The 16,838-nt window shown below is 45.2% G+C and overlaps 1 protein-coding gene across 1 annotated transcript in view; it reads right to left on the minus strand.

The window, feature by feature from the left end:
* The window catches only part of LOC137422120 (VPS10 domain-containing receptor SorCS1), an 886,462-nt gene that overhangs the window by 777,129 nt on the left and 92,495 nt on the right, over positions 1 to 16,838 (minus strand). The window lies entirely within an intron of this gene.

Here is a 16,838-nt window from a genome sequence, read left to right on the forward strand (position 1 = left end):
AGCACTGCCAGTGGACTACTGAAGACTGGAAGAAGGTCTTATGGACCGATGAATCAAACTTAGAAATCTTTGGTTCATCACGCAAGGTTTTTGTACGCCGTCGAGTAGGCGAAAGGATGGTTCCTCAGTGTGTGACACCAACTGTCAAACATGGAGGAGGAAGCGTGGTGGTCTGGGGCTGTTTTGCTGCATCCAGAGTCGGCGACTTGCACAGAGTAACTGGCACCCTGAACCAAAAGGGCCACCACAGCATTTTTCAGCGCCATGCAATACCCACTGGTATATGCCCAGTTGGTCAGGGGTTCATTCTACAGCAAGATAATGACCCTAAACACACCTCCAGGCTATGTCAAAACTACCTACGTGGGAAAGATCAAGACGGTAGGCTTCAAATCATGGAATGGCCAGCACAGTCTCCAGACCTAAACCCCATCGAGCTGGTTTGGGATGAACTGGACAGAAGTGTGAAAGCAAAGCAACCTACAAGTGCAACACATTTGTGGGAACTTCTGCAACAGTGTTGGGAAGAACTTCCCAAACAATATTTGATTTCCATTGTGGAAAGAATGCCACGAGTGTGTTCGGCGGTTATATCTGCAAAAGATGGCTATTTTGCCGAGTCAAAAATTTAAATTAAATTTTGTTCAACAAAATGATTCCATGATTTCTTTTTATCTCCAATTGTTTATTTGTTTTATGCTTAATTTCAGAGTACATTGAGACATTAAACTGCGTAAATTTCAATAAAAACTGGAAACTTTTGACCGGTAGTGTATATATATATATATATACAGTGGAACCTTAACTTACGAGTGCCCCAACTTACGAGTTTTCCGAGATACGAGCCGTCGCTCGGGCGGTTTATTGCTTTGAGATGCGAGCCGAGATCTGAGTTACGAGCTTTCGCCACCCGGTCACGTGGTTATCTTGCCGTGCAAGTACAGTATCTCTGTCGTATAGCGCTGCATTTTTGTTTTCGCATGTTGGTTATTTTGAGTTTACGCCACCAGGTGGGTTCTGGTCACGTGGTTATCTTGCCGTGCAAGTACAGTATCTCTGTCGTATAGCGCTGCATTTTTGTTTTCACATGTTGGTTATTTTGAGTTTACGCCACCAGGTGGGTTCTGGTCACGTGGTTATCTTGCCGTGCAAGTACAGTATCTCTGTCGTATAGCGCTGCATTTTTGTTTTCGCATGTTGGTTATTTTGAGTTTACGCCACCAGGTGGGTTCTGGTCACGTGGTTATCTTGCCGTGCAAGTACAGTATCTCTGTCGTATAGCGCTGCATTTTTGTTTTCGCATGTTGGTTATTTTGAGTTTACGCCACCAGGTGGGTTCTGGTCACGTGGTTATCTTGCCGTGCAAGTACAGTATCTCTGTCGTATAGCGCTGCATTTTTGTTTTCGCATGTTGGTTATTTTGAGTTTACGCCACCAGGTGGGTTCTGGTCACGTGGTTATCTTGCCGTGCAAGTACAGTATCTCTGCCGTCAACTTGTTCAGAGTGCGGCGATAGCTCGCCTTCTCTTTGTGGAAAACACGGTACTGAGAAGAAGAAGAGGATGATGTGCTTGGATATAAAACACGCAATCGTCGAAAAACATGAGCGAGGTGTGCGTGTTGTCGACTTGGTGAGGCGGATGTGAAGGCAGCTGAAGATTTTATTATAACTGAGAAGAAGAAGAGGATGATGTGCTTGGATATAAACACGCAATCGTCGAAAAACATGAGCGAGGTGTGCGTGTTGTCGACTTGGTGAGGCGGATGTGAAGGCAGCTGAAGATTTTATTATAACTTTTGCCGAACTGATAGAAGCCGAACGATACATCCCCCAGCAAATCTTCAACTGTGACGAGACAGGGCTCTTCTGGAAAAAGATGCCGAGGAGGACGTATATAACGGCAGAGGAGAAGAGCATGCCAGGCCACAACTTGTTCAGAGTGCCAGCGATAGCTCGCCTTCTCTTTGTGGAAAACACGGTGAGATCCTTAACATCCAACAACTAATGGGACGCAAACGGGGCGCCCAGTTTAGCGGTACACACATTGATGAATCACCCTGCCTGTGATTCACCCATGACAGGTTATAGCTGGGTCGGGATTCAAACCCAGGCTGGACAGTTTAGACTTTAGAGTCAAGTGTGCGTACCTCCAGTCCAGGCCATCCTGCCAACTTGTATGCTGCATACAGGTGAAATATAAAGCGCGAGATATTTTTATATATACTGTATATTTAAAAAAAAATTGGTGTGGTTTTTGGCGGGCTGGAACGGATTAATAGCATTTCAATGCATTTTAATGGGGAAATTTGATTTGAGAAACGAGCAATTTGAGTTACGAGCTCGGTCACAGAACGAATTAAACTCGTAAGTCAAGGTTCCACTGTATATATATATATATATATATATATATATATATATATATATATATATATATATATATATATATATATATATATATATATAAAAATAAATAAACCTATAAACAAATAAATAAACATATAAATAAATATATATATATATATATACAGTATATATATAAAGAAATATATAAATATATAAATATATAAATATATATTGTCGCGTGACTCCCCCTGGTTAAGACCGGGGAAATCACGAATACCCCCTCGGTTAAGACCGGGGAAATCACGAATAGCCAAAGTGAGCTTTAACTCCGAAGCGACGATCAAATACGGACTTCAGTCTGTATGTGCAGGAGGAAGAAAGAAAAGAAGAAAAAGCGGGAACTTTACCTGACGGTCCGCGCACGCAAGCGTTTACAACCCTGTGGAAATTAACTCACAAAAACCCGATTTATGGTACAAAAATAAACGCGGCTTTAATGCTAGACCCCGATACAAAGAAAAGCGACGATATCTAAAACCCCTAATGAGCGATCCTATTTGCAGATTTCGAACATGTACGAGGGAATATATACAAAAAAGAATCGTTGTATTCTGTGGTACGGACTTATCTCTGTCTGCAGTGTCAGGGATCGTCAGGTCCGAGCACATCGTCCAGGCCCCAAGCGTGCAGTCCGGACGCGGCTCTGGTTGGCGGGAATCAGGCCTCGATGCGCCCTCGTTCGCGCTCCAACAGGCCCACGTACGTTGCTGCGGCAGGCCTCGCCTGCACGGTCGTCACTCACACGCGAGGTCCGTACGTGAACAACAGGGGAGGAGGATCGTTTGCACTCCACTGTCCCTCTACCGTTCGTTGTCGCCCAATGAGCAAGGGTCCAAACGGAACGAGATCCAATGCAAGAGAAGGCAAGAAGGGAAGAGAGGTCCAAGCAGGAAGGAATCCAAAGATGAAAGGAAGGAAATATCGGCCAGCGAGTGGTTTTACCGGCCGTCTCGTGACGTCAGCTCTCCTTCTCCCCAATCAGTGCATCGCTTCTTGACTTCTCGAATGTTCTGATCACGTCCGTCCCTTCTCATTGGCCAAGCGCTTCGAGCCCTTAGTGTCATGCCATAGGTCGGTGGCCAATCAGTGTGTCGCTGCTTCCACCTTCCTTCCACCAATCACGGGGAAGCTTTCTGCCCCTCCCCTGACCAATCACAAGTCCTTCCCTACTTTGCTTCTTACTCGCCCTTTCCCTTGATCAATTGCTGCCGCTCTGAGCGTGTCCATTGCCTGCCTGCTCGATGTTTCATCGCCATGGTGTCGTAATGCACGGCCGCTTCCTGACTGTTCTTCCGGTAAGTTTTATTATTATCGTGGCGGAGGGGGAATTTAAGTAGTGTTTGTGTGGTGTAACTAATGGGCCTAACTAATGTCTATTGCGTTGCCATACGGGACAATGGAATGAACACAGGTTTGACACACGGGGGAATTAGCATAATCCCGACTCTACCTATCACACGATCATCCTTGTATGATCACAGATATACACTTAATCCGCCAAACCACCTAAACAGATCCCTGACATGCTGTACATCAAAATGGTTCTTCTTCTTCACGACATCGGAGCACCTACCTATGCAGATCTACCTGAATCTATATATCCCCCTACCCAAAATTCATTATATATATATATATATATATATATATATATATATATATATATATATATATATATATATATATACATACAGTGAAACCTTGACTTACGAGTGCACCAACTTACGAGTTTTCCGAGATACGAGCCGTCGCTCGGGCGGTTTTTTGCTTTGAGATGCGAGCCGAGATCTGAGTTACGAGCTTACGCCACCCGCCACCAGGTGGGTTCCGGTCACGTGGTTATCTTGCCGTGCAAGCATCTCTGCCGTATATCGCTGCTACTTTGTTTTCGCATTTTGGTTATTTTGGAGCTTACGCCACCCGCCACCAGGTGGGTTCCGGTCACGTGGTTATCTTGCCGTGCAAGCAGCTCTGCCGTATATCGCTGCTGCTTTGTTTTCGCATTTTGTTTATTTTGGAAAATTTCTTAGTTTTAACCATGGGTCCTAAGAAATTGAGTGCCAAGGGCAGTACTGAGAAGAAGAAGAGGACCGGCATTCACTCCGTCGTCAGGCATGGTGAGGCAGCAAGCTCGGATGTGAAGGCAGCTGACGATTTTATTATAACTTTTGCCGAACTGATAGAAGCCGAACGATACATCCCCCAGCAAATCTTCAACTGTGACGAGACAGGGCTCTTCTGGAAAAAGATGCGGAGGAGGACGTATATAACGGCAGAGGAGAAGAGCATGCCAGGCCACAACTTGTTCAGAGTGCCGGCGATAGCTCGCCTTCTCTTTGTGGAAGACACGGTGATTTTTTTTTTTTTTTTTTTTTGTATACAAGATCGAGGCTCGTGAAAGAGCTAACATTAATCACACAAAAAGACAAACCGACACACAAAACACAAAAAACAAGGGGAGCGGCAGACAATATGGGGAGAGAGGGGGAAGGACACAAACACAACATTTGAGAGCAGGGACATCGGGAGGACTTGGGGGGAGGTGGGAGAGGAATAAAACATATGAACACTGCAAGGACTCTGGGGTGAATTACCGGGGGTAGAAAATATCAAGGTTTTCGATGGGTCATTGATGAGGTCATTTCGATGAGGTCATTGATGAAGACCAGAAATAGCACAGGGCCTAGAACACTACACAGATCCTTAACATCCAACAACTAATGGGACGCAAACGGGGCGCCCAGTTTAGCGGTACACACATTGATGAATCACCCTGCCTGTGATTCACCCATGACAGGTTATAGCTGGGTCGGGATTCAAACCCAGGCTGGACAGTTTAGAGTCAAGTGTGCGTACCTCCAGTCCAGGCCATCCTGCCAACTTGTATGCTGCATACAGGTGAAATATAAAGCGCGAGATATTTTTATATATACTGTATATTTAAAAAAAAATTGGTGTGGTTTTTGGGGGGCTGGAACGGATTAATAGCATTTCAATGCATTTTAATGGGGAAATTTGATTTGAGAAACGAGCAAATTGAGTTACGAGCTCGGTCACAGAACGAATTAAACTCGTAAGTCAAGGTTTCACTGTATATATATATATATATATATATATATATATATATATATATATATATATATATATATATATATATATATATATATATATATAATATACGGACAAGCAGACAGACAGATAGACAGGGGCATTGCAATAGTCTTGCATCCCCTTCGGGCGAAACTAATAAAAGTATGAATCTGCAGATGCAGTGACAGCAGGTGACGCTATACATCTTGAAGCATACTGTGTGCGCTTCAGGGGGTAATCACTGTCTATAAATGGATATTAAAAATGTCATGCTACCTCACCACCTCACCACCTCACCACCTCATGAAGGTAATTGAATGTTAATGCTTCTTCATGTTAATAAGGGTAGAAAAGACCATGGGTAGGGGTACAGCTGAACTTGCACAATCTGATTGTGAAATTTCTTTGCAACAAGGGAGTGCACAACACTGTAGGTAAACGTAGTTTGTGATGTCACTTGGTATTCCTGACCTATTGACATCAGTTAACCTTTTCCGTAGTATCGCTCGGCTTTTCTTCATTGGCAGGCAAATTATGTGATGAAAAATTACAATTGCATCACCCATATATTTCACCTCTGCTCTGGGTGTGGGATGGGGGATGGGGGGCATCCATCCGACAAGGGAGAGTTTACAAGGAATCGAGGCTCATGGAAGAGCAAGGTGACGGATGGGAAAAGAGCAGCACAGAGACAATGAGGCAGCGGGGAAACAAGCAGGGGAGCGAACGAACATAAAATAAAGCATGGAGCCTGGACAAGGACACATGAACCCAGTAAGCAGGTGCACGTGAAGGTACTCAACAAAATGGACAAATGCATTACATTAACCAACGAGACAGCATTTAACAATGCAGAGCCTCGCTGGACTATTTGTCAAGGTGAACCCTTTGAATACACTGGGGGTCCTCTATCAAATTATCCACAAGTTCTATATCCCACAAGTCACCTGGAGAAAGCCCTTATTTGAATACAGACTTGCCACTCGTCAGGGGGCAAAACGATGCTGTTAATCAGGGCCATGGCACTCAAATCGGTTTCTTAATTTCTACTTGAACTGGATATGGTGATTTATCAGTGTGTGTGTGTGTGTGTGTGTGTGTGCGTGTGTGTGTGTGTGTGTGTGAGTGTGTGTGTGTGTGTGTGTGTGTGTGTGTGTGTGTGTGTGTGTGTCCTTGGACGGGCATTAAACTGGGCATCCCATCTGGCAGCCTTAGTTGGTGGGCGTTAAACATCATACGGTGTCATTATAGAACGACGAGGCAAGGTATTATTATTATTATTATTATTTTATTTTTTTGTATACAAGATCGAGGCTCGTGAAAGAGCGAACAATAATCACACAGAAAGACAAACCGACACATAAAACATATAACATCGGGAGCGGTAGACAAGATGGGGAGAGAGGGGGAAGGACACAAACACAACATTTGAGAGCAGGGACCGAGAGACATGGAGACATCGAGAGATCTGAGAGAGGGCGAGGGCTTTGGGGGGGGGGGGGGGGGCAAGGGAAGGGGGCGGTGGGAGAGGTATAAAACATATGGACACTGCCAGGACTTCCAGGAAAGAAGTTGGAATTTCAAACAAGGTGGATCTGGGGTGAATTAGCGGGGGTAGAAAAGATCAAGGTTTTGGATGGGGGAAGATAAGAGATGGTGGTGTACAGCTGTTTTAAAGACCTGGAGGGAGGAGTGGGATTGAAGGGAGTGAGGGAGTTTGTTCCAGAGGCGGGAGAAAAGAGGAATGAAAGAGTGAAGGTGAGCAGAGAGCCGAGATTTCGGCAGTTTAACCATCAGAGGGTTGCTGGCAGATCTTGTGCGACCTGTAGGAATATTTGGGGGACAGAGCACAGAGAGAGCTGGGGGTGCAAGGCCGGAGAGGAGTCGGTAGAAGACAGAAAGACCACCTACCTGCCTGCGGTGAGTGAGTGAAAGGCCCTCAGAGATAGCTTCATCGCGGGAGATTCCAATAATTCTGAAAGCTTTGGTTTCAACAGCGTGAAGCCGAGCTAGGTGTGAGGCAGGAGCACCGGCCCATAGGGGTGAACAGTATTCCATTGAGCTGCGGATGAAAGTCTTGTATGTGGTGAGGAGCTCAGGTGTGCCGAGGAAGGACTTCGCACGACGGAGGATGCCCAGTCGGCGACTGGCTTTGGAGGCCAGCTTGGAAATGTGGTTTTCCCAAGAAAGATCATGGCAGATAGTGAGACCCAAAAGCTTGAGCGACAGAACTTCTTGGAGAGGATTGTTGAGAAAGTATATGGGAGAGTTGTCCAGTCGATCTTTTCGGAGAGACATAGTAAGAGTGTGAGATTTGTCAGGATTGAAAGACATGTTCCACTTGTTTGACCAGTCTGTGATTTTGTCCAAGTCTTCAGAGAGTGAGGAGGCTGCAGACTGCCGATCTGAGGGAAGAGGAATGGAGCGGCAGAGAGTGGAGTCATCAGCAAAGAGATAGAGAGGATTTTCAAGAGAGTCAGAGAGATCATTGATGAAGACCAGAAAAAGCACGGGGCCCAGAACACTGCCTTGGGGAACTCCAGCCTGAACAGGAAGAGGAGATGAGAGAAACCCATTCAGGGCCACACGTTGACGACGACTAGAGAGGAAGTCCGCCAGCCATGCGTGGAGATTTCCATGGATACCAAAGGAGGAGAGTTTGGTGAGCAGAGCGGGGTGCCAGACCGTGTCGAAGGCACGTGATATGTCGAGGGAGACAGCTCTAATTTCCTGTTTGGCATTGAGGACCTCCATCCATTGTTGAGACAGCAGAAGCAGCATGTCCAGAGTAGAGTGACCTGGTCTGAAACCAAATTGATGATCAGAGATCAAGCCATTGGAGAAGAGGAAAGATTTCATATCCAAAGCAATGATGGATTCCATGACTTTGCTGATAATTGGGAGAAGGCTGATTGGTCTGTAGTTGCTAGGATCTGTTTTTGCACCTTTTTTGTGCAAAGCGGTGATGTTGTCTGATTTCCAAGCAGATGGCAGTTGACCTTGAGCAAAAGAGAGGGTGAAGAGAACAGAGAGAGGGTGAGATAGAGCGGCAGAGCAGGATTTTAGGACCCGTGGGCTGATGCCGTCAGGTCCAGTTGCAGAATCAGAGTCGAGGGTTGACAGAAACTTTTCCACCTTGTCAGGAGGAAAGGACACGGAGTCCAGGAGCAGCCGGGTACGACTGGGTATGGTGGGTACAGAGAGGGATGGGTTTGGGACACAAGATTTAGAGGCAAACACAGAGTTGAGGCATTCAGCTTTTTCACGTGCGGAGTCAGCTGTGTAGCCGTTTGAGGTAAGGGAGGGGATGGAGGGGGAACAAACACCAGAAACGGATTTGACCAGACGCCACCAGGATTTGGAAGAGGGAGACAGATAAGAGAGTTCGGTCTTGAGAACGGAGAGATATTATTTCCTGGCTCTCCTGAGGGTGGACACACACTTGTTTCGGGCTTTGTGAAAGGAAATGAGATTTCCTTCCATTGGATTTGCTTTCCAGGAGACGAAGGCAAGTTGTTTCTGGGCAACAGCCTCACCACAAGATTCCATGTACCATGGACGGGAGGAAGGGTATGACAACTGAAGACGAGATGGGATAAATCTGTGCATGAGAGAGAGCAATTTACTTTGGAAGAATTCCCAGGATGAGTTGATGTCAGAGGTGGTAGAGATGGGAGACCAGTCCAGATGATTGATGGCTGCTTGAAGACCGTGCCAGTTGGCCTGAGTGAAATGCCAGACTCGTCGACGCTGAGCAGGCTCCCTGAGGATGGTCAGAGAGATGTCCACTTTAACAAGCACATGATCAGATGATCCGATTGGAGCAGAAGAAGAGCAGCAGACATTTTCAGGGAAGTTAGTCATAACCACGTCCAGAAGAGAAGATGTTCCGTTGACTGAGATCCGGGTCGGGAAATTGACAGATTGTGTCAGTCCCAGTGAGTCGCAGAAGTCCTTTGCTGAGGAGCCATGGCTGGTGAGAGAGGTACCCACACCCAGCCAACTGGCATGATGACAGTTGAAATCACCACATATGAGGAAGAGAGAGTTGGGATGAGTAGATAGAAGTTGGTCCATATTATCAGACAGCGAGATGTAGATGGAGTCATCACTGTTTGGTGGACGGTACAACACACATATGAACAAGAGGTGGGAGTGAAGGGGAAGCCGTAGCCAGAGGTATTCCTGGGGGTGAGGTGGAGAGAGTGCAGTGCAGGGCGAGTGAGGAAGAGAGTTTTTGATAAAGATAGCAACCCCGCCTCCAGGACGAGGCTCAGGTCTATCATACTCCGGAGGAGGGAGTAGCCCGGGAGAGATACTAAGGAATCAGACATCATAAAGGAGGAAAGTTTCTGTTAAGCAGATCACGTCTGGTTTGACAGAAGCAACCTTTATGGAGAGATCAGTTAAGTTTGAACAAAGGCCCCGGATGTTTGAGGTCCATACCGTTAATGAGGAGGAAGGGGGAGCCTCAGATACAGAACAGGGGGGAGGAGGGGTAGGGTAAGATGTGGAAGAGGTGGAAGAGGTAGGGAGAGCTGTTGAAGGTGTGTCAGAGATTTCAGAATAGCTCGGAGAAAGGGAAGGATGGGGCAGACAAAAGGTTTGATGGTGATTGGGTGAGGCACAATGAGGTGTTATTTGAGGAGGGGGAAGAGCGAGGCAGAAGGTTGGGGAAGATGGAGGTGAGAGTTGGAAGGGGGAAGAAGCAGGGAGGACGCTTTGAGGAGGGGGAGTGAGAGGGGGGAAATTGAGAAGCAATGAGGGTGGGAAGATTTGAAGGGGAGGGGTGAGGGGGGAGTTTGGGAGGGAAGGGACAAGGGGAGGGATTTGAAAGGGATGGGATATGGGGGAGATTTGGAGGGGAGGGGTGAGGGAGGAGTCTAGGAGGGGAGGGGCGAGGGGGCGTCTTGGCGGGGAGGGGTGAGGGGGTAGTTTAGGAGGGAGGGGGCAAGGGGGGAGATTTGAAAGGGATGGGTGATGGGGAAGATTTGGAGGGGAGGGGTGATGGGGAAGATTTGGAGGGGAGGGGTGATGGGGAAGATTTGGAGGGGAGGGGTTATGGGGAAGATTTGGAGGGGAGGGGTGAGATTGGATTTTAGAAAGTGTACGATTTATGGGAAACGAACATTTATTGCAAAATGGGTTTCTTGTGACCTTCGAGTTAAAAATACGTTTAAGGACGCTGGATGGAGGATGGAGTGCAGGAGAGTTTAGGGAATGTAGAAAAAAGGCACTATAGGAGATGGATATTTTTTTTGGGATGAATTGATTTGGTGAGCAAGTCGAAAGCAGCCTTTTAAAGAAGAAGAAGAAAAAGGTGTTATAAAATATGACGGAATACATAACTTGAGGGGAAAGTGTAAACATTGAAGGTTAATAACAGTGAAAACTATCTGGGGAAATGGGGGAGAAACACGTGGTCGAAGAACGAACGAACGAATAAGAAAGAATAAACGAATGAGAACAGAGAAGGAAATGTTTTTTTTTTTTTTTTTTTTTGAGTTGAGATTTACACAAGGAAGTAGGCTATGGGTGAAAAGACTGGGAATACAGAAAACGAAAGTTATTGGATCACAAACGACGGACCGCTGAGAGAAAAACAAAGCCTCAAGGTTGTACAGTGTACACTGTACAAGGCCTCAAGACACGACACGAATTAACACGATTTTCAATACAGGTATGAAAGATTTGCACCGAAAAATCTTCGTCGGGACACAATATACGTACAACACCATAAATAAATACAGTTTTAACTAAAATACAAATGGGAACAATCACTTAACTTCGATTTCAAATCGTTCGCGACGCGGCAAAGGCCTTGCTCGCGACACGGCAAACAGACGATCAATTTATGAAAGATAAACACCGAGAAACAACCAAAGTTTCACACAATAACTTCACACACCGAAAGATAAATACAGTTTCGACAAAATACAATTGTGAACAGACTTAACTTCGAAAAACGTGGAGACCGTGTGGAGCTTCGAAAATCCCTCCCACCGTCTCGAGATCTCGCGAGACCAATATTAGTCAGGTTCATTATGTTTTTTTCGTTCAAAATTTTGGGAGATTAGCAAACCTGTACATTTTTGGAATCATCAGAGCATGGAGAATCCGAAAATCAATGTTGGCATTTGCACAGACACCTGCACGGCCGCCATTTTGGATTTTCAAAATGGCCGCCATAAAATACATATTTTGCGCTATCTTGGCTTCGAGTCAACCTCGAAACTTAATTAAATATGCTAATCCTATGTTTTCTGGGTCAAGGAATCCAATAAAGTCCTCAACATAGTGCTCAGGATTATAGAAAAGCAACAAACAAAGGTAATTGAAAACCATTGTCTTTATATTTGTGATATAACTGTATTACATAATACATGATATTGCAAGTCCTTTGAAGTTATAGGTATGGGTTTATAAAGCAAGAAAGCAGCCTTGTTAGTATCAGGTTGAACTATAAGTCCTATACACAGGATCTACTAGGTCTATACCGTTCAGGAATATGTTTTTACAGATCTTCATCACTGTCCTGAGTGTCATTTTCGGCATTACAGTCCACGTCATTTTCGCAGTCACTTCCACACAAACAAAGGTCTGTGAAAGCCAAGTTGTGTCTCCTGCATGAACACCTCTGGTGTTCATGCAGGATCTTGACATCTGACCAACTCTACAATGGCCTGTGGTGCAGGTGGAACCTTTGTGGTGGTAGCTAGTCCTAAAAGTGAAGCAAGTGTTAGGATTAGAAGTCTAATGAAGCCACCAATGGTTTTCTTGACCCAGAAAACATAGGATTATCATATTTAAATAAGATTCTAGGTTGACTAGAAGCCGAGATAGCGCAAATTATGTATTTTATGGCGGCCATTTTGAAAATCCAAAATGGCGGCCATGCAGGTGTCTATGCAAATGCCAACATTAATTTTTGGATTCCTCATGCTCTGAATATTCCAAAAATGTACAGGTTTGCTAATCTCCCAAAATTTTGAACGAAAAAAACATAGTGAACCTGACTATATTGTTGGCACTCAAATTCATCGAAGACATTTGCGATATGAAGGTCTGTGAAAAGGTGGCGATGCTATCTGAACTTCGACCCGATGCAAGTGAATAACAAGAAAGAGCAATCAGAGATTGCAAACCCTCGCCAGGACGTATTTCCAATGGTTTTTAAGGCTTTTGCGTTAAAACAAACATGGCGGCCGAACCATGTGACCAATGACGTCATCATTATTTTTTTCTAAACTAATTTATTCCTAGATTATGCTCAAGAAATTTCATCTTGATCGGATGAAGTTTTGTACTTGTCGAATTATGACGTCATAATGGAGGCAACTATGACATCAGCATTAACATATTTTATTCACCATGGAGAGTTCTTTACAATGAGGCATGTGTCAATTTGTTCTCTTTAGTGCTTTCGGAGATATAGAGGTGCATAGTTTTTCGGTTTTTCCAAGATGATGGCCGAACCACGTCACCTATGACGTCATAATTATCATTTAATTTTTTTTACAGGTGGAGCTGCACCTATGGTGAAAATTTCCTGTCAATCGGACCAACGGTTCCAGAGAAAATCATATTTATTCTGTGCGGACAAACAAACAAACAGACAGACAAACAGACAAACAGACAAACAGACAGACAAACAAACTCAAAAGCAATACCCTCTCCTCAGGCGAGGGTAATTTAATGTATGACGTCATCGTTCACGTGGTCTGGCAGCTATATTGCATTGAAAATAAAAACAGTCTTCTTTTGCAAAACCGCTTAACAGATCAATTTTAAAGTTCATACATATGATGAACCACATACATAATACATATGAATATAGTTTTAATTTTTTTTTTCATATTCACCTTAATTGACGCAATTCAGCCTTAATATGCACAAAAGTGGCCGTTAAATATGATAACAGTCAACCAATAATAATATCCAGGTATTCCGCCGACAATCAGACAAACACACAGACGGCATCATCGCAACACCCACACGACCGAAGAAGTTACCATCTCCTGCTCTAACCCACAGCTGCGTTCCCAGCAAAACGCAGCGACATGAAGAAAAAGAAACAGAAGAAAAAGTTTAACTCAAGGACGGAAATGAAAAACAGAGAAGAAACAGGTCTCTGGAAATTAGTGTGGCATCATCAAACACTTTATTCAACTCCCCACAATGCCACTCTCTTCACCCCTCCTTACCCTTTCCAGCCAACTCACTACACCCACCTCTTCCCACAACGAATCACAAATTAATTATATATTACAGAACATGAAGGAGGCAGGAGATGGGATGGTTAAGGTTGCAAAGGAACACAGGATGACTAAAAACAAAGTTTGCTTTATTTATTTTTTAAATTGTATATCTGTGACTGAGCGAAGTGCAGATGTAGGCCCAGCTACCATTACTTATCCTCCAACACAGTAAGTAATGATGTTATGTGACATTTTTATGATTAAATAGGAGATTTTTCAACGTGTAAATTTTGGAAGGCAAAAAAAAATCAATGAAAATTCCAATTTAAATTTCAGTTGCAATAAACTAAGGGATATGCATTAAGAACTAGATTGCACTCAAGGGAGATTGTGACCCACAACATGTGCTTGGCTTCTCAGGATTAACGACAACAGAATAGACATAACTGGCAACGACCTGCAGAACATCCGCGTGATGCCAAACGTGACTTCAAGTCCTGCATCCCCCTTCACAAACTCCAAGTCCTCAACCTCCTGCTCCCAACCCTAAGGCTTCAATCCCCTCTCCACTCCAAGTCTTCAAACCCACACCCAACCACAATCCTCAATGCACCCACGCCTCACCAAATGCCCTCAACCTTCCCCTCCCAACTCTGTTGTAGATTGCCCACCTCTGACCCCACCCTCTTCCCTCCTCCAAACCCCAACTCTCTCCTCCCCTACCTCCTCCTGCTCATAAAAGTAAAAGAAACAATTCCCACATCGATGATGACATAGTCCTTCATTGCCTCATTGAAAGAACGGAATATTTCACACTTTTTCCCTCCCTATCATGCTGTCACCAACTTCGCAGAAACTACAAACAAAACAGCCAATCACCAACGGTTGCCGAGAAAATGAATTTTTCAAATGCAGACACGGCGCACGTACTTTTCGCTTTGCGAGCGCAGGGTAATGAGACCGAGACAACGGGTAACGAGACCGAGACAACGGGTAACGAGACCGAGACAACGGGTAACGAGACCGAGACAACGGGTAACGAGACCGAGACAACGGGTAACAATCTTCGTTTATAAACATCTCAATGTCGTTGGGCAGGCGACCCTGATGGGACATGTGGTGCGTGTGTGTGCAACCTTAAGTGTGCAACCCTAAGTGTGCAACCCTAAGTGTGCAACCCTAAGTGTGCAACCCCAAGTGTGCAACCCCAAGTGTGCAACCCCAAGTGTGCAACCCCAAGTGGGCAACCCTAAGTGTGCAACCTTAAGTGTGCAACCCTAAGTGTGCAACCTTAAGTGTGCAACCCTAAGTGTGCAACCCCAAGTGGGCAACCCCAAGTGTGCAACCCCAAGTGTGCAACCCCAAGTGTGCAACCCCAAGTGTGCAACCCTAAGTGTGCAACCCTAAGCGTGCAACCTTAAGTATGCAACCCTGAGTGTGCAACCCTAAGTGTGAAACCCCAAGTGTGCAACCCCAAGTGTGCAACCCCAAGTGTGCAACCCCAAGTGTGCAACCCTAAGTGTGCAACCCTAAGCGTGCAACCTTAAGCATGCAACCCTGAATGTGCAACCCTAAGTGTGAAACCCCAAGTGTGCAACCCCAAGTGTGCAACCCCAAGTGTGCAACCCCAAGTGTGCAACTCCAAGTGTGCAACCTTAAGTGCGCAACCCTAAGTGTTCAACCCCAAGTGTACAACCCTAAGTGTACAATCCCAAGTGTACAACCCTAAGTGTACAACCCTAAGTGTGCAATCCCAAGTGTACAACCCTAAGTGTACAACCCTAAGTGTGCAATCCCAAGTGTGCAATCCCAAGTGTGCAATCCCAAGTGTGCAACGCCAAGTGTACAATCCCAAGTGTACAACCCTAAGTGTGCAATCCCAAGTGTACAACCCTAAGTGTACAACCCTAAGTGTGCAATCCCAAGTGTACAACCCTAAGTGTACAACCCTAAGTGTGCAATCCCAAGTGTTCAACCCTAAGTGTACAACCCTAAGTGTACAATCCCAAGTGTACAACCCTAAGTGTACAATCCCAAGTGTACAACCCTAAGTGTACAACCCTAAGTGTGCAATCCCAAGTGTACAACCCTAAGTGTTCAATCCTAAGTGTTCAACCCCAAGTGTTCAACCCTAAGTGTACAACCCTAAGTGTACAATCCCATGTGTTCAACCCCAAGTGTTCAACCCCAAGTGTACAACCCTAAGTGTGCAATCCCAAGTGTGCAATCCCAAGTGTGCAATCCCAAGTGTTCAACCCCAAGTGTTCAACGCCAAGTGTTCAACGCCAAGTGTTCAACCCCAAGTGTTCAACCCCAAGTGTTCAACGCCAAGTGTTCCATCCAAAGTGTTCAACCCCAAGTGTTCAACCCCCGTGTACAACCCAAGTGTGCAACGCCAAGTGTTCAATCCTAAGTGTTCAACCCCAAGTGTTCAACCCTAAGTGTACAACCCTAAGTGTACAATCCCAAGTGTGCAATCCCAAGTGTGCAATCCCAAGTGTGCAATCCCAAGTGTGCAACCCTAAGTGTGCAATCCCAAGTGTGCAACGCCAAGTGTGCAACCCCAAGTGTGCAACCCTAAGTGTGCAATCCCAAGTGTGCAACCCCAAATGTGCAATCCCAAGTGTGCAATCCCAAGTGTGCAACCCTAAGTGTGCAATCCCAAGTGTGCAACGCCAAGTGTGCAACCCCAAATGTGCAACCCCAAATGTGCAACCCTAAGTGTGCAACCCCGTACTTAGCAAAATGCAATGGATGCATTAAAAATCAAACATACAATCTGCAGGTTAAAATCGCAATGCGAGAGATCAGCCATATGTACTACAAAAGTTTATTTAGTGGAAAATCGAGCTAAGGTGAAAATAAAATTTTAATCAAAAGAAAACTTTTATGTGTTCATTTTGGCATTAAATACCCATTTGGAAAGCATGGCGACCGAGTGAGATTTTTCACTGTAAATGGAGTAAAGTCTTACACAACCCAATCATCATGGGCCGATTGGGAAGTCCAAGGCGTCCCCATTTTTCCTATGGAGATGCTGATAGGATACCTCAAAGGGGTAACTGCTCTTGAGTCGAAAGGTTTGGATTTGATTTCTAACGGAACATCATTCAACAAGAAACCATGGTCATGATGTCTCACACTTCCAA

Source organism: Myxine glutinosa, chromosome 2, assembly GCF_964187855.1.
Source record: "Myxine glutinosa chromosome 2, kmMyxGlut1.1, whole genome shotgun sequence".
Classification (NCBI taxonomy): domain Eukaryota; kingdom Metazoa; phylum Chordata; class Myxini; order Myxiniformes; family Myxinidae; genus Myxine; species Myxine glutinosa.